The following is a 16,846-nucleotide window of genomic DNA, read 5'->3' on the forward strand; positions in this document are numbered from 1 at the left end:
GGGAGATTAGACAAAGATACCTAGAACCACAATACATCACATGAGTTGCGAAAGAAGCATCATGGAAGCCTTGGCAAAGCGCTCAGACCTTCCCAATGGGGGCTCTGCCTCACCTCCCATCCTATGTCTCAATACTAGACCGTGAGCTGCTCAAGGATGAGGACCAGGCCTTCTTTGTCTTTGCACAGCCTGGTCTAGTTCAGTGTCTGGCACTGAGTAGACATCCACTGAAGGAACGAAGGAAGGGAGGAACACAGGGAGGGAGGGAGGGAGGAAGGGAGGAACACAGGGAGGGAGGGAGGGAGGAAGGAAGGAACAAATTACCTAACTTTGGTTCACATTGTTCGTCTCTTCTTCCACCCATGTTTTGCTCACCTCAATCCTCCCTCCCTGACGATACCAGCCCACACTATCTTCCTGGACCCTGATTCTTTCAGTGATCACACAGTCTGTGCTGCATAATTTAAGTCCCCCGTATTCCTTGCAGCTGCTTCCTGTGTGCTAGTCATGTAAACTCTTTGAAGGCAGAGTGCCCTTCTTAAATGATTGCATCCCCTACAACACCTAGAATACAATGACTATTGATTGGGTGGAGAATAAAGCCCATTATAGGAGGAGGGGGCAGAAACTAATATCCCGGAGTTTTGGGCACTGTGCTGGTATTGGGCATACATTCACAAAGAGGCTGGATAATGTGGCCTAGTGAAGAGAAAACTGGAGGACAGAACAATTTTGCTGTCTGAAAGCCCTTGACACAGAGGCCCTGAACCTTTGGCTCTCCTTCTCTGAGGACAGAAGAGGAGAAAGTGTGTCTGTCCTGCAGCATGTGAGGGGCATGGAAGGATTTGATGGATGTAAAACTAAGCTCTGGAGTGGGTTGCCTAGAAGGCCATGAACCCTCCTCTCTGAATGTCCTTAAAGACAGGGGGGATCACTAGGAAGCTGGCAGGATGTGCTGGCCTCCTGAGCAGTGACAGTGGGACAGTCCACCCTCACTGTCCTTGTTAGAGTTACAGGCAAGAAAGGAGAGTCCCTTGGAGGTAAAGCGTCTTACAGGAAGTGTTGATTTGCCCTTTTGCTTTATGATCTCCTGATGTAGTGAACAAGGTTGAAGGAGATTAGCTGACTGCAGGCAGACCAATGTTCCTGTGTAGAGAAATAAGGAAGACTCTCATTACCATCCAGCTAATTTTCCTAAGAATTATGTGTTCCGTGGTCAGAAAACGACCCCCAAAGCTACGTGCAGAAAAAGGCTGATACAACTCCTCCTGCATTTGACCATGTGCTCCTTCTTGCAGTGATTAATGTTTTCTGCAGAGGGGCTGCCTCCCTAACTAGACTGTTGGGGGCCAGTGTCAAGCCCAATTATTTCTTTAGGATCTCCTGATAGTACATGCTCAATAAATACTCACAGGAATAATAACTAACATTATACAATAATTTACAAGTACTGTCCCAATCTAGTCCTCACAACAACCCTGTGAAGTAGGTACTATGATTAACTCCCATTTTCCAGATAAGGAAATCGATACTCTGAGAGGTTAAGTGGCACACTCAATATCATGCAGCCTGTAAGGAAGAGTTCTTTCCACTACACTCTGCTGCTTAAATGAACTATATAGCCTGAAAAAAGTGTCAGCTCGGTCTTTCCCCCATCACATATCTTATCCCATGGAGCAATGTGCATTATAATATTTCAGGGAGAGGTATACTAAGTCCAAGCTTTGTATATGGTGAATAAACGAATGGATGTATTATACAGCAGATGCTCTGTATGCCTTCAGTGGAAAGGAAACAACTTAAGGGGTGGGAGAATCTTTCATTCAAACTATTTATAGGGAGTCTACTGGGTGTCAGGCATTGGAGACCCAGACACAACTCTCCTGCCCTCATGGCACTTACAGTCCATTGCAAGAGACAGATGTTAAGCAACTATTACAGTAAACTAACCACAGTTTTGTTAAATGCTACTAAACGTAGCAGGGAGCTTTGCTCTGAATCAGAAGGAAGAGCGATTTGCGCTCACTGTAGGAAAGTTGGCCTCTTTTAGGCAAGGAGGATACATTTAGACAGGCAGAAGCAGAGGCAAATTAAAAGGGTAAAAGAAGGAAGGAAATTGCTTCTCACAAACAGAACTTGACCTATGGGACCCCAACTCTCCAGTCCCGCTGCCTGGTTGCCTACCTGCTTAAGAAAATCGGGAAGGAAAAAGCAACGGCAAGACGAAAGAGACAGGTCAGTTTATGTAAGCTGGTGGGGCGGGGCGGCAGAGAGAAGGCGAGTCGTGAGCCGGCACCGAGAGTGTTAACCGGGGACGGCCCTGGACGGAAAGGGTTAAGGGGGGCGGTCCAGAGCGGGCCCGGTAGGCCCGCCCATCGGAGGGCGAGGGTGGGGCCTCGCAGGAAGAGCCCTTGGATTGGTCGCGAGGAAGGCGTTACGCTAGGACGTTACCAACAGTCGGGGGCCGCGAAGGCGGGGGGGTGGGTGTGGGAGCGCCGGCTCAGCGCGGGCAGAGGTGGCCGGGGGATGGCCGGGCCGGGGGAGGGCGGGAGCTGCAGTGGTGGCGGCGGCGGCTGGGGGCGGTGAGCGCGGCGTGGGGCTGCCCCTCCCCGGAGGCGGCAGGGGCGGCCGGGGCCGCGCCGCAGCGCACCGCGCGGGCGGCCATGGAGCGAGCCTAGGGCCCGGCAGGTGAGCGGCGTGGGGGCGGGGGAGGGTGCGCGACCCCCGCCCTCGGCGCAGCGGGCTGGCGGGCGGGGCGCGGTGCGTGGCGCGCGTCGAGCGGGGCTGCCTGGGGGCGGGGCGCCGGTGCCCTGAGCGGTCCTCGAGCGGCCGCGGGCGGCTCCTGGACGGTGGCGCCGCTCCCTCGGAGAACCGGCCCGGGCCGTGCGCCCTGCCTCGCTGGCCCCGAGGCGGTTCCTGCGGGCGGTCGTGGCTGAGGGGACGCGGCCTTGGCCGCCGCCTCTACGGCCAGCCTGAGGCGCGGGCCTTACCTGGGGGCGCGTCAGGCCGCCCGGGGTCCTTTTAGCGACCAACCCTCGCGCCCGGACGCCGTCCCCTGAGGCGACTAGCCCCGGTGCCCACCTCGGGTCCTGCCGAGCGCCCGCGGCGGCGGCCCGGGGAGGATCGCGGGCTCACCTCGTAGCCGCGAAGCGCGAGTGACCTGCAGGCCCGAGGCGGGAGGCGGGGTAGTCCTGCCCAAGGGTTCGCGGTCGGCTCGGGGTCTTGCACCCCGCGCTCGCCGTTGGGCCAACTTAAGGAAATGATACGGTTGTCCACAGTGGGTTGCGCTTCAGATTTCATTTCCGGGTGTGATGGCCCGGCGATTTAAGAGCGAACCGAAACGTTGCCATTAATAATGAATGTGAGCACTTGTCAAGCTGCGTCCTTGGTTGCGGGATCTGACAAGAGTTTCATTCTAATCAGGCTTCTGTTACCTGGAAGTCTCCTGGTAGGCAGAGAAGGGGCAGAAGGATGTTGGAGAGAAGGTGGAGGGGACAGGGCATGGTTGGTGGTTATGGAATTATTAGTACTTTAAATGGCCATATCATTATTTCGATGGGTGAGGAGTTTATAATTTGGGAAAATGAGAGATGCTTGAAACTGACTTGAGTTGAAGACCAGATATCAATATCGTTCCCACCCAACCAGTTTCCCTCTGGAAATGTGATTTCTCAGCTTGAAAAGAAGGAATAGTAGTGTGGGATCTTTTAGCTTTTAAGTTGTAGGACTTTATAAATATGTAACCTGGTAGTTAAGATTGCTGTTTACTAACTATTCCTGTTCTCCATATGTTGTAAATTAATGCATACATTTCATTAGGGTTGATTTTTTTAAGTTAGGTTAGAGACCTCAGTGTGCTCATGTATGGCAAACATTTCTTGAGTTTATGCAGGACCTTTGAGTTAAGCCTTAGAGCATTTCCACGTATATTGTTTTTCATCAAGACATGTTTTTGAGAAACTGAGGTAAAGTGTTAAAGATGCTAAATTATTTGCCTAGAGCCAGTCTAAGGTAGATTTAAAATTAAATTAATGTTTTGTGTTAAATTAATAACTTTTCTGAAGTTTATGAAAATGTTGGACTTTGGCCTCTAGAACCATACAGTGGACTCAGTCAACAGGATTGACTGTACTTACCAGGGTTTGAAAGTACTTATCAAAGGAGAAGAAGGCACAAGCAAGTAATTCAGACTTGCAGCCTTGCTCACAGTAAAGTGCAGTGATAGAAATGGAGGTAAAAGATGGTCAAATCTTGGAGCTCACAGCTTTCCTTCAGTGTGGCTGGTGAAAATGTGACATTGATTTGTTCAGTTTGTTTCTCTTGAATTAGTAGGAAAATAGTGAAGGGGAGGAAGACTATACCCACTCTGGGTCCTTTCTGGCTGGGCTACAAATTAAATTGACGTAAGACTGAATAGCAGGAGAAAATCAGACAAAGCTTTATAACCTGTATACATGGGAGAAACCAGGGAAACTGAGTTTCTTAACAAAATGGTGGAGGTTCTCTTCTTAAATAGATTTAGATAAAGACAAAGGAGGATGTTGAGGTGCGGGGGAGTCAGTTATGTGTGATTACCAGAAAAGCACAGTAAGGTTATTATGCAGCCTCACCTTCTGCATTGATAAGTTTCTAGAGATGAGATCATCTCACCCTCCCCCACTCTTCCCAGTACAGAGAGGGAGATACTTTTACAAATGGAGATTTCCCTTACAAATTTAAATGTTTGTTAAACAGAACTTTGATAAGAATGGGCTTAGCAAGAACCCTCCTATCTGTCGCTTTTCGGGAGTAAGTTTGGGGGAAAGTCAGTTTCTTTCAGAGAAAATCAAGGTAAAGAGACGTGTTTTGAGGTGGCCAATTTTCATCTCGCACAATAGCTATGATTTGGTTAAAGAATGAAAACACATGCCTTGCTTTTCGTTCTGGCTACTTTGAATTAGGGAACAAACAAATTACTTTTTCTAACATCTAATCCTTTATGTCATAGAATTATTTTATGTTGAGTTGATAATTCTTTGACTTTTAGTCTATTCTCTTGATTTCCAGTTGTAGACGCCAGCTCTTTCACACAGCCTTAAAGCTTCTGCTTTTTATCTTTTCTGAATTTTAGAATTCTAAGGGAAATTTTCTTTGTTTCTATTACTTGCAGGGCAGACTTCAGCTTCCTACACTTTGTGTGACGATCATTTCAGTGGTGTAAACCCTGAAGCCAGATACTTCAGCTCTTGACTTGAGAACTTTTTAAAATAACAGCCACAGTGGTTGTCCCTTGGTGATTGCTACAATCTCATAATAGAGGTAGAAAGCTGCTCTTTGTATTCTCTGGCCACAGTTACAAATAATAAAAAGGAGACAGTCTTCTGAAGCTGATGTCAGGTCACTCTGGGATTAAGTGCCAGGTGGTTTTGTAGATTGGAGTGGGAAGCACAGTTACAATGAGACACTACAGTTTGTTGTAATAGTGATGATGTACTTTTCTCTCTGCACCTAACAGTGCATAGCACATAGTAGGTGTGCAGGAAATATTTGCTTGTTGAATGAACTATTGGAAAACAGTATGAGGGAAGGGGAAATAGTCTAATGCATATACTCAATTGTTTAGTTCTTTTTGTAAAAAAAAAATAAAAAAGGCCAAGAAAATGTGTTTCAGATTCCTGTTGAAAATATGCTATTGCAACGATTATCTGTAAAGGGTGTTACTTGCTGGAGCTGCCTTGAGATTTGATTCTGTGATTATATGGTGTTCTAGCTACCCGCAGCCTGGGAACAGCCTCTGGTGCTCTGGTTGGGTGCAGCTTCACAGACTTGCTCCTGCAGCCTTCTCTGGCTAGGCTAACTGAGCAGTTGGATTGATAGTACTTTTGCATTAATAGAAGAACTAGAGCTCTTGGTAATGGCCACACCAGTATCATTGAACCTGACCGTCCATCTTCTCCTCCCTCATATTGTGGGAGGGAGAGGGGAGTTATCCCTCCTTTAAGTGCTTCTCCAGCAGCTCCTCATTCCACACCTACGTATCTCTCCCTCTTTTCCTTCCTTGAGCTGCCTTTATAACCCCCAAGAACTAATGAATTCATTAGCACAGACCTGGGATACAGAACAGAAGACCTTACTTTGCAACTGAAATCAGCTTCTGACCAACTTATAATGTCCTGTGACTGCTAGAGCCGGCTAGGAAAGAATATAATGCAAAGATCTCACTTGTGATTTTGTCTTTCTTATCCAAAAGCAAAAGAGGAAAGGCCTAGCTCGGGACCTGATGAGTCTTGGGGGTGCATCTGTCATCCCAGTATGAGATAAGAAAGGGAGGCTGATGCAGAAAAGAGATACAGAGCTTTGGTGTTTGTTTGGGGGTCTGTACTTTCTGGCAAGGTAACACCTTATGGAGGGAAGGTGTTAATTTGGGTACATTATCAAGGGAGGTCAAGGAATAGGAAATTACGAATGTGTAACAGAGCCCAGTACAGGGTGAGACAGTGATGTCTATCATTCAGTGCTCTCAAGTGCTGACTTTCTGCCTTGTGTATATAGCAGTGCCTCATTTATCTACTATTGTTAGGGAATAAGGTATGAGCGACAATTCTTATTTTAGCTATACTTTTTGTGGAAAAAATTCTACATGTATTATATGCTTTGTTTGCTTTTTAAACAATATAGTGTAGCCTTTCTTTATTGACTCGAGGTTATGATTACTGGCGTCCATTACCAACAGTAATTGAGCAGGGCTTTGAGGTGATTGAAATACATAGGTTGTTTTCCCCCTCTGCTTTTTTAATTCTTGCATCTGCTTTTAATAGTCAATCTGTCTCTTCTTTCAGAAGTGGGAAAGCTGTACTTGTGCTGTTGTTAGTGTCCCTGCTGCCCTCTTTTAAATTTGCAGCTTCTGATCTTCTGTGGAATAGCAACCCAGGTAACTCTGCTTCCTGAAATTGAATGTAAAACAGCTAAATAGGCTTTGTAAGGGTCTGCCTGCTCTTCTCTATTAGTGGATGAACTTTGTGAGCACTATTTTGGCTGCCCAAAGCCCTTTTGTTCATTTCTTGTTTCTCATCCTTGGTTTATTTATTTATTTTTATTTATTTATTTATTTTTGTGAGGAAGATCAGCCCTGAGCTAACATGCATGCTAATCCTCCTCTTTTTGCTGAGGAAGACCGGCTCTGAGCTAACATCTATTGCGAGTCCTCCTCCTTTTTTTCCCCAAAGCCCCAGTAGATAGTTGTATGTCGTAGTTGCACATCCTTCCAGTTGCCGTATGTGGCATGTGGCCTCAGCATGGCCGGAGAAGCAGTGCATCGGTGCGCGCCCGGGATCCGAACCCGTGCTGCCAGTAGCGGAGCGCATGCACTTAACCGCTAAGCCACGGGGCCGGCCCTCATCCTTGGTTTAGATAACGAACTTGCACTCTGTATAGGTGTGTTTATGTTCCTGTGGTTCTTTTCTGTCGAAAAAAGAAAATAATATGGAAGTACTAGTGTTGGTTCTTGTTTCAGAAAGCATTGCCAATAATACTTGAAGATCTGGTTCCAGCCCTGTCTTGTATCATTCTTGGGCAGTGTCTTGGACCATCTGCAATCTTCATCTTGGCATTTTCAGATTGTCTTTACTCCCAGTCCCAACCAATGCTAGGAATCAGATTGGCACTAGCAGTTACCTTGAGAGGTGGAAGCGGGGTATAAAGAAGGCAGCAAGTGAAAATTGAGTATATAAAATTGGTATACATATTTGATATTTCTGCCTTTTTTACTGTATATCTGAATTCCTTACGGGACTTAGTTTCCCTATATCTGTAAAAAGTGGCCATCTTTAAACCAAAGAGCTGAAGAAATTCTTAGAACTGTAAAGGTCTCTCTCCCTCGCTCTTCACTCCTTTTATTCAACAAGCATTTATTGAGTACCTCTTATGTGCCCTGCACTGTGCTAGCTTACTTGGAAGTACAAAGAGAGAAACATCTCCGCTGTTCTGAGGAACTCACAATATAGTAGAGGAGACAGGCATGCCAAAAAATACATATGTGTATGTGCATGTATATGTGTGTGTGTGTATTTATATTCATATTATAACAAAAGGATCATGCGTGGAGCCACTCAGCTAAAATTCAGCATAGACCTGGTTGGGGTTCTATTATTTCTAAAGTAATCTGTGGCCTGTCACCTTGACACACTCTAGAACATAAAGTTAAAAATGTGAGGTGTTAGGGCCGGCCCAGTGGCGTAGTGGTTAAGTTCTTGTGCTCTGCTTCAACGGCCTGGGGTTCTCAGGTTCGGATCCCGGGCGTGGACTGATGCACCACTTGTCAAGCCGTGCTGTGGTGGTGTCCCATATAAAGTAGAGGAAGATGGGCACGGATGTTAGCTCAGGGCCAGTCTTCCTCACACACACAAACAAAAAAAAGTGAGGTGTTATTGTTGCATAAAGCTTATATACCTTTCCAAGAACTGTAGTGAACTGAACAGTAAAGATGGAAAACATATGAAAATCTGAAGGAGAATGTTATAGTATTTGAAATTCCATATTTCCACACAATATAGGAATTACATTCTATAATACAGCTTTAAATGGTGATTATATACTGACAATTGAGCAGTGAAATACCTAAAACTTAGGAAGGTTCATTATACCTGGCCCATTTGAAACAGAATGCAAATTCTTAGGCATTTTCAGAAAGTTTCTAGATCAGTGAACACTGTTTCTGTTGGTTTTTTAGAACAAATTGCACTAGCAGTATGAGCTGAAGATTTTGTTTTCATTTTTCAAGGAAGAGGGTTATAGGGTTGCCCTAAATCAAGGTTTAAATGGGACAGATTGCAGGAAGTGAATTTTTTTCAAAGAGGGAACAAACGCTATTTATTGCCTGTTTTATTTTTACTCTCACCCCCAGGAAAAAAGGCTGCCTTAATGCTTCATTAATGCCTAGTGATCATTTTAGTTAGCTTCCGTCACAGGGAACTGTTAGAGGATTTCATGTAGGGGATTCTGAGTTTACAGATATGAATAAATGTTTAAATGGAAGTGAAAACAGTGAGGGAAATGTAACACTCAGACCAATTTGGACTATATGGGAATTAGATTTTCTGTACCTGTAACTTAAGATACTCTTAAGGCTTATCTTAAAAGCTTTGGAACATGCAAAGCTGTCATCTTTAAAACACAGGGCTAATTTTTCCAAACTGAAGAATATTGTCAAGGGCATTCTCTCTGAGCCTTTTTCCTGAAATAGAATAAGTTCATGCTTCCCATCTGTTTCAGTTACATTAAATGTGGTAGAAGTGAACTTTGTAGAGAAGAGAAACAGGTCGGTCAAATTAGTGATGTTGGGGAAGAGGGAGAATCCCCTTCTGCCCTTTCTGTTAAGGTTCTTATGGCTGGCCAAATAATTAAAAGACAGGTTAGCAGGAGAAAATAATACTAAGTTTAATAACATGTATACATGGGAGAAACCAGGGAAACTGAGTTTCTCAACAGAATGGCAGAGATTCTCATCTTAAATACCAACTTCAGCTAAAGACAAAGGAGGGTGTTGGGGGTGGGGAGAGTCAGTTATGGGAGATTACCAGAAAAGCACAGTAAACAAGAATAAGGTTATTATGCAGATTTAAGGCCTCACTTTCCACATTGATAAGTTTCTAGAGATGAGATCATACCCCCTCTTCCTGGTACAGAGAGGGAGATACCTTTACAAATGGAGATTTCCCTTATAAATGTAAATGTTTGTCTGGCAGCTCTTTGCAGGGCCACCTAGAGAATGTGGCCTGGGAGAGACAGAATTTTTGATAAGAGGGACTTGGTGCCTTTCCTATTGTAACATCTATTTTACATTATGTTATAGCCATCATATGATAGTGGCTCCTTCCCGAAACAGGTCTTCTATGTTAAATTCTTTAGGCAGTTTGGAGGAGGTCAAATGTCTGTCAGAGAAAATAATCAAGGTAAAGAGACATATTTCAGGGTGGCCAATTTTGATCTCCCACAGTGACATAGCCTCTCAGTCTTCTGCTTCACATGGTATCCATTCCGAAGACACCTACTTGCTTACAGTCTTAGCTACTCCTCAAATTTAGGAAAGGATTTGGTTCAGGGATGTAAGACTACTTCAACTCTTAATAATGCAACATGTGTATTCAGCCCCTGACCGTGTAACCCAGAAGAGGACATAACCAGTGAGGGTTATTTTCTTTGTCATTCTTTCTCCACTCAGGAAGTCATCTTTGGGTTTTTGATATGGTGATGACTAACAAGCAATTACTAGGGGTTGTCCAAGCACTGATTTTAGCACAGTAGATGTAATGTCATTCAATTTTAACAACTCTGAAAGTTACTAATAGTGTTCTTATTTCATTTTTCATGTGAGGAAACTGAGGCCCTAAGAGGTTAGACATTAAATCACTTTCCCAAGTCCCACAGTAGGTGGTAAAGCAGGAATTCAGGCCCAGGTGTTCTGAATCCAGAGCACACCCACTTAGCCCATCTGCCTCAGAGGAGTTTATACAGGCATACCTCAGAGATATTGTGGTTTAGTTCCAGACTCCCACAATAAAGCGAGTCACATGAATTTTTTGCTTTCCCAATGCCTATAAAAGTTATGTTTATACTGTAGTCTGTTAAGTGTGCAATAGCATTATTTCTGAAAAAACAATGTACATGCCTTAATTAAAAATATTTTATTGCTAAAAGATGTTAACCATCATCTGAGCCTTCAGTGAGTTATCATCTTTTTGCTGGTGGAGAGTCTTGCCTCCATGTTGATGGCTGCTGACTGATCAGGGTGGTGGTTGCTGAAGGTTGGAGTGGCTGTGGCAATTTCTTAAGACCCAATGAAGTTTGCCACATAGGTTGACTCTTCGTTTCACCAACATTTTCTCTGTAGCATGTGATGCTGTTTGACAGCATTTTACCCACAGTAGAACTTCTTTCAGAATTGGAGTCAGTCCTTTCAAACTCTGCAGTTGCTTTATCAACTAAGTTTATGTAATATTCTAAGTCCTTCATTGTCATTTCAGCAATCTGCACAGCATCTTCACCAGGAGTAGAATCCATCTCAAGAAACCACTTTCTTTGCTCATCTATTAGAAGCAACTCCTCATCTGTTCAAAGTTTTTTCATGAGATTGCGGCAATTCAGTCACATCTTCAGGCTGTACTTCTAGTTCTCTTGCTATTTCTACCACATTTGCAGTTACTTCCTCCACTGAAGTCTTGAACCCGTCAGAGTCATCCATGAGGAGTGGAGTCACCTTCTTCCAAACTTCTGTTAATGTTGATATTTTGACCTCTTCCCATGAATCACGAATGTTCTTAATGGCATCTAGAATGGTGGATCCTTTCCAGAAGGTTTTTAATTTACTTTGCCCAGATCCATCAGAGGAATCACTATCTATGGCAGCTATAGACTTACAAAATGTGTTTCTTAAATAATAAGACTTGAAAGTCAAAATTACTCCTTGATCAGTGGGCTGCAAAATGGATGTTGTCTTAGCAGGCATGAAAACAACATTGATCTCATTGTACATCTCCATCAGAGCTCTTGGTGCATTGTCAATGAGCAGCAATATTTCGAAAGGAATCTTCTTTTCTGAGTGGTAGGTCTCAACAGTAGGCTTAAAATATTCAGTAAGCCATGTTGTAAGCTGATATGCTGTCATTCAGCCTTTGTTGTTCCATTTATAGAGCCCAGGTGGAGTAGATTTAGCATAATTCTTCAGGGCCCTAGGATTTTCAGAATGGTAAATGGGCATTGGCTTCAATTTAAAGTCACCAGCTACATTAGCCCCAAACAAGAGAGTCAGCCGGTGCTTTGAAGCTTTAAGCAGGCATTGACTTCTCTATCTGTGAAAGTCCTAGATGGCATCATCTTCCAGTGTAAGGCTGTTTCGTCTACGTTGAAAATCTGTTGTTTAGTGTAGCCACCTTCATGAATTACCTTAGCTAGATCTTCTGGATAACTTGCTGCAGCTTCTACATGAGCACTTGCTGCTTCACCTTGCACTTTTATGTTATGAAGATGGCTTCTTTCCTTAAATCTCTGCTAGCTTCAGACTTCTGCTGCTGCTTCCTTATCCCTCTCAGTCTTCACAAGAGTTAGGGCCTTGCTCTGGATTAGGTTTTGGGTTAAGGAGATACTGTAGCTAGTTTGATCCCTCCAGAGCACTAAAACTTGCTCCATCTCAGCAATAAGATTGTTTCACTTCCTTACCATTCCTGTGTTCACTGGAGAAGCACTTTTAATTTCCTTCAAGAACTTTTCCTTTGCATTCACAGTTTGGCTAACTGGCACAGAAGGCCTAGTTTAAGGCCTGTCTTGACTTTTGACATGCCTTCCTCACTAAGCTGAATCGTTTCTAGCTTTTGATTTAAAGTGAGAGATCTGTGAGTCTTCCTTTCACCTGAACACTTAGAGGCCTTTGTAGGGTTATTAATTGGCCTAATTTCAATAGTGTTGTGCCTCAGGGAATAGAGAGGCCCAAAGAGAGGGAGAGAGATGGGGGAACAGCTGGTTGGTAAACCAGTCAGAACACACACAACATATATTGATAAGTTTGCTGTCTTATATGGGCGCAGTTTGTGGTGCCCCAAAACAGTTACAATAGTAACGTCAAAGATCACTGATCACAGATCACCATAACAAATATAATAATAATGAAAAAATTTGAAATATTGCAAGAATTACCAAAACATGACACAGAGACACAAAGTGAACAAATGCTGTTGGAAAAATGGTGCCAAAAGACTTGCTCGACACAGGGTTGCCACAAACCTTCAATTTGTAAAAAATGCAGTATCTATGAAGCACAATGAAGCAAGGCACAATAAAATGAGGTATGCCGGGGCCAGCCCGGTGGCATAGCAGTTAAGTTCGCGTGCTCCGCTTCGGCAGCCCGGGGTTCGCAGGTTCGGATCCTGGGTGCGGGCCTGTGTACCGCTTATCAAGCCATGCTGTGGCAGCATCCCATATAAAGTAGAGAAAGGTGGGCATGGATGTTAGCCCAGGGCCAATCTTACTCAGCAAAAAAGAGGAGGATTGGCAACAGATGTTAGCTCAGGGCTAATCTTCCTCAAAAAAAAACAAAAAATGAGGTATGCCTGCCTTCAAAAAGAAGGTGAATTAAGAAGCTTCTTAAGTGGAGAATTCGCCAGGAAAGGAAAACTCTATGTAGATACTAATTAATGATATTATTTGATATTAGTTTTTGTTTTAGTTGAAGACTTCTATTTGAAGATGAAAAAGAAGAAGAATATGCTGTTGTGGTGGGCCATGGGTGGCAGTGCAGGAATGGACTGGTTTTGTGGGGATACTCAGGATTTATTCCTGAGTATGTTGATGCCATTTGGTATTGGAGGTTTTGACTTCCCGGATAGAAGTACACAACACTAAGTGGGAAGATTTCTGAATGCTCTTGATTTTACTTATAATAATTGCCACTAACCATCAGGAGAGACCACGTTTATTTCTAGGAGGCAGCTAATAACAATGTAGCACAATCATGTCTTGTAACAATTAAAAAACAAAAGGGCAGTAAATCAGACTTAGCCCAGGGTGAAAGTGTGTGTGCTTCTAATTTTTTTTGTCCTAAAGGGTTCTGATTTTTGCTATTATTTATGCTTTGGCTGAAGTATTAATGTTAAGCTTTATAAACTGAGCATGTGTGAGTGTGTGAAGTTAGCCTTGATTGCTCTAAAATATGTAAATGGATTTCAGTAAATGATCCAGTTGAGATTCTTTTTTTTTCTTGTTACCTTTAAGAGATCCTAATTCTATATATTCCTAAACATCTGCAATGAAGACAAAAGAAATAGAAATGGCATATAACTTTCTTAATGAGTTTATTGCTCTGTAAAAGGCATTATCATTTACCAATATGACCTAACAACTTATTAAGCCAATCTTTATTTATATTAATGGTTAATTTAATATTTCCCCTCTCCCTGAGAGAATTATTTATAGTCACATAATTTATTTCCCGATATCTTCTCCTCCAATATATATTTTTTATTTTTGTGAGGACAGTCGGCCCTGAGCTAACATCTGCCTATCCTCCTCCTTTTTGCTGAGGAAGACTGGCCCTGGGCTAACATCCATGCCCATCTTCCTCTACTTTATATGGGATACCACCACTACATGGCATGGCTTGACAAGCACTGCATTGGTGCACGCCCAGGATCCGAACTGGCGAACCCCGGGCTGCTGCATCAGAGCACAGGCACTTAACCACTTGTGCCACCGGGCCGGCCCCTCCTCCAATATTTTTAATGCCCCCAAAATAGTTGATATGGACAGAATAGGTGTAAGAATGTTGGGTTTTACAAACTGTCCCAAGATTTAGTGGCTTAAGACAATAGTTTTTTATTTCTTATAATTACGTAAACCAGCTGAGCTCACCAGCTTGGTTCTTCTGCCCACATAGTATAGGCTGGGGTCACATGTGTGGCTGTATTCAGCTGGGACCTCAACTGGAACTGGAATGCCCTTGATGGCTTCACTTTTGTGTCTAGCACCTAAGCTAGGGTGGCCAGAAAAGCTAGGGGGCTGGCCAGGCCACTCTTTATATAGATGTCTCATTCCATAGCCTAGCCTGAGATGCTTTACATAGTAGCCTGGTCCCAAGTGGAGGCTGCTAGGTCTTTTAAGGCCTAGGCCCAGAACTGGCACACAGTCACTTCCACAGCATTCTGTTGGTCAAAGCAAGTTACAAAGCCAGCCCAGATTCAGGGGGAGGAAAAATAGATTCCACTTCTTCTTTTGTGTGTGTGTGTGTGAGGAAGATCAGTCCTGAGCTAACATCCATGCCATTCCTCCTCTTTTTTGCTGGGGAAGACTGGCCCTGAGCTAACGTCCGTGCCCATCTTCCTCCACCTTATGTGGGAGGCCGCCACAGCATGGCCTGACAAGCAGTGCGTCGGTGCGCGCCCGGGATCCGAACCTCGCCTGCCAGCAGTGGAGCGCAGGCACTTAACAGCTGCGCCACTGGGCTGGCCCCTAGATTCCACTTCTTGATAGGAGGAATTGTTGGTGTCTACCTTTGTAGATGGTCAACCAAAAACTCTTAATTGTTAATTCAGGCCTCACGTCTTATACTCACCAAACCTTCAGAGGTTTGCTGAAACCAACAATTAGTGAAGAAGAAGTTTGTAAAAGGGTCCTTGTAATTCCTACTCAGGATCAAGGGCAGGGAGATTGTGTGAGTAAATATGGTTATATACTAGTTATATAATAAATTACACCCCTTTTGCTACAGATCTCCTCTGTTAATAGTTCTCTGTGTGAAATGTTCATACTGAACATTTTCCTTGTGGTACCTTACACTCACAAGGCATATTACATTCCATTTATGTGGTAAGAACTTGATTTGACCATTGAGTTGGAAACACAAAAAAGTACTATTACTGAAGCTTTCACTTTTAGTTGCTGTGAGCAAAGGTTGGGATTTCTTCTCTATGACCTTAGGAGAAGTAGTATGAGGTGCTCACCTCAGAGGGAGATTCAAGGGAACACTGCTACTAATGAGGCCTAGAACCTCACTGTGGCTTGTGGGAGCCCCTAGTAAGATAGTAAGTGTTGGGGCCAGGTGTTCTCATGTTCCTCAGCAGCCACATAACATTGAATTTTACCACGTGATAATTTAACAGACCTCTCCACCGATATATTTTTCTGTATATGTTCCTCCAGGCATCAGCCACATTCTTGAATGGAGGACTTGATACTAAGACCTCACCTTTTTCTGTGGAATCTATGTCTCTTCTCACAAAGGAACTGTGGAATCTATATCTCTTTTCCCAAAACAACTTGATAGTCATGTTTATCCTTATAAAACATTTATCAAACATATAGGATGGTGTGTGTGTGTGAGTGTGTGAAGAATGAAAGAAAATGAGCCTCCATAGCACGCCTCATTTAGCTGATGGTGAAACCAGGGTTCAATAGGAAAATTCCTTATGAAGGTCTACCTTCCAGAACTCCAGTCTGGGAACTTATGCCAGCTTTTAGTGTGAAGACTGCTATTTGCGCTGCTTTTTTTATATTTAACGTTTTTTGAGTTATGTTGTTACCTTGAGTCTATTTGTTCTTTGAGGTAGGCTCTGTTACACATAACAGAAACATTAAAATAAATGGCCATAGTATAACTGGACAGTGTCACACTGTTGGAGGCATTTATAGGAGGAGGCGAGGGCAGGAAATAGAGCAGGCAGACTCTTCTGGGAATGTAAGTGAAATTTTCATAAATAAATTGGAATATACCCAGTGGTCTTGCTTTAATTTCCTTAGTATCTGAAATGGGGGATCTTCTTAGGAACCCAGTTTGCAGAGTGTATAGTATGCTGCTTTTTCAAATAAGGAAAAAAGATAATACAGCGTAGAAACCCTGTCTTGGGTACCCTCCCCTCTCAAGCGTACTGAAGTGAAGGGGATCATGCTAAAGAGTAAGAAGTATACCATCATTAGAGGATGGAATTATTCCATATCATGCATCTCATACATTTTTGGGGAATAGGAGTCTTGCAAACTCATAGACTTTTTGTAGAAATTCCAGAATAATCTCTACATTGTCGGTTTCTTAAATAGCTTCGTGCTTGCCCTGTGGGCTGAAGGAGTAGCATCTTTCCAGCTAAAAGAAAACCTCTTTCTGAACTGTCAATATTTCCTCAGAAAAAGAGACTATACTCTGAAACTACCAACTAAACTGAGTAGTTAGAGTGTTGGTAGAGAGATAGATTGCCAAAAAAAGGAGGATAGCTGGTTAGGGATAGCCAGCATTAAGGTGCCAGTTGATACACACTCACTTGATACTGAATACCAAGGGAGAAGAACACCAGAGTCCTAAGAGACTTGTAAAGCCTCGTTTGTAGTAGTT

General features: G+C 43.6%; 1 protein-coding gene across 6 annotated transcripts in view; it reads left to right on the forward strand.

Annotated features, from left to right (window-relative positions):
- The first annotated feature begins 2,589 nt into the window (after nt 1–2,589).
- FAM20B (FAM20B glycosaminoglycan xylosylkinase) overlaps nt 2,590–16,846 on the forward strand; it is a 48,393-nt gene continuing 34,136 nt past the window's right edge. For 3 of the 6 annotated variants that reach the window (XM_087438425.1, XM_087438444.1, XM_087438448.1), the window contains exon 1: nt 2,590–2,688. The gene's annotated coding sequence lies outside the window, so the exon portion shown is untranslated. The other 3 variants (XM_087438431.1, XM_087438434.1, XM_087438439.1) reach the window with 3 other exon arrangements.

The sequence above is a fragment of the Ceratotherium simum genome, chromosome 2 (assembly GCF_057802395.1).
Source record: "Ceratotherium simum simum isolate JZ-2026a chromosome 2, ASM5780239v1, whole genome shotgun sequence".
Taxonomy (NCBI): domain Eukaryota; kingdom Metazoa; phylum Chordata; class Mammalia; order Perissodactyla; family Rhinocerotidae; genus Ceratotherium; species Ceratotherium simum.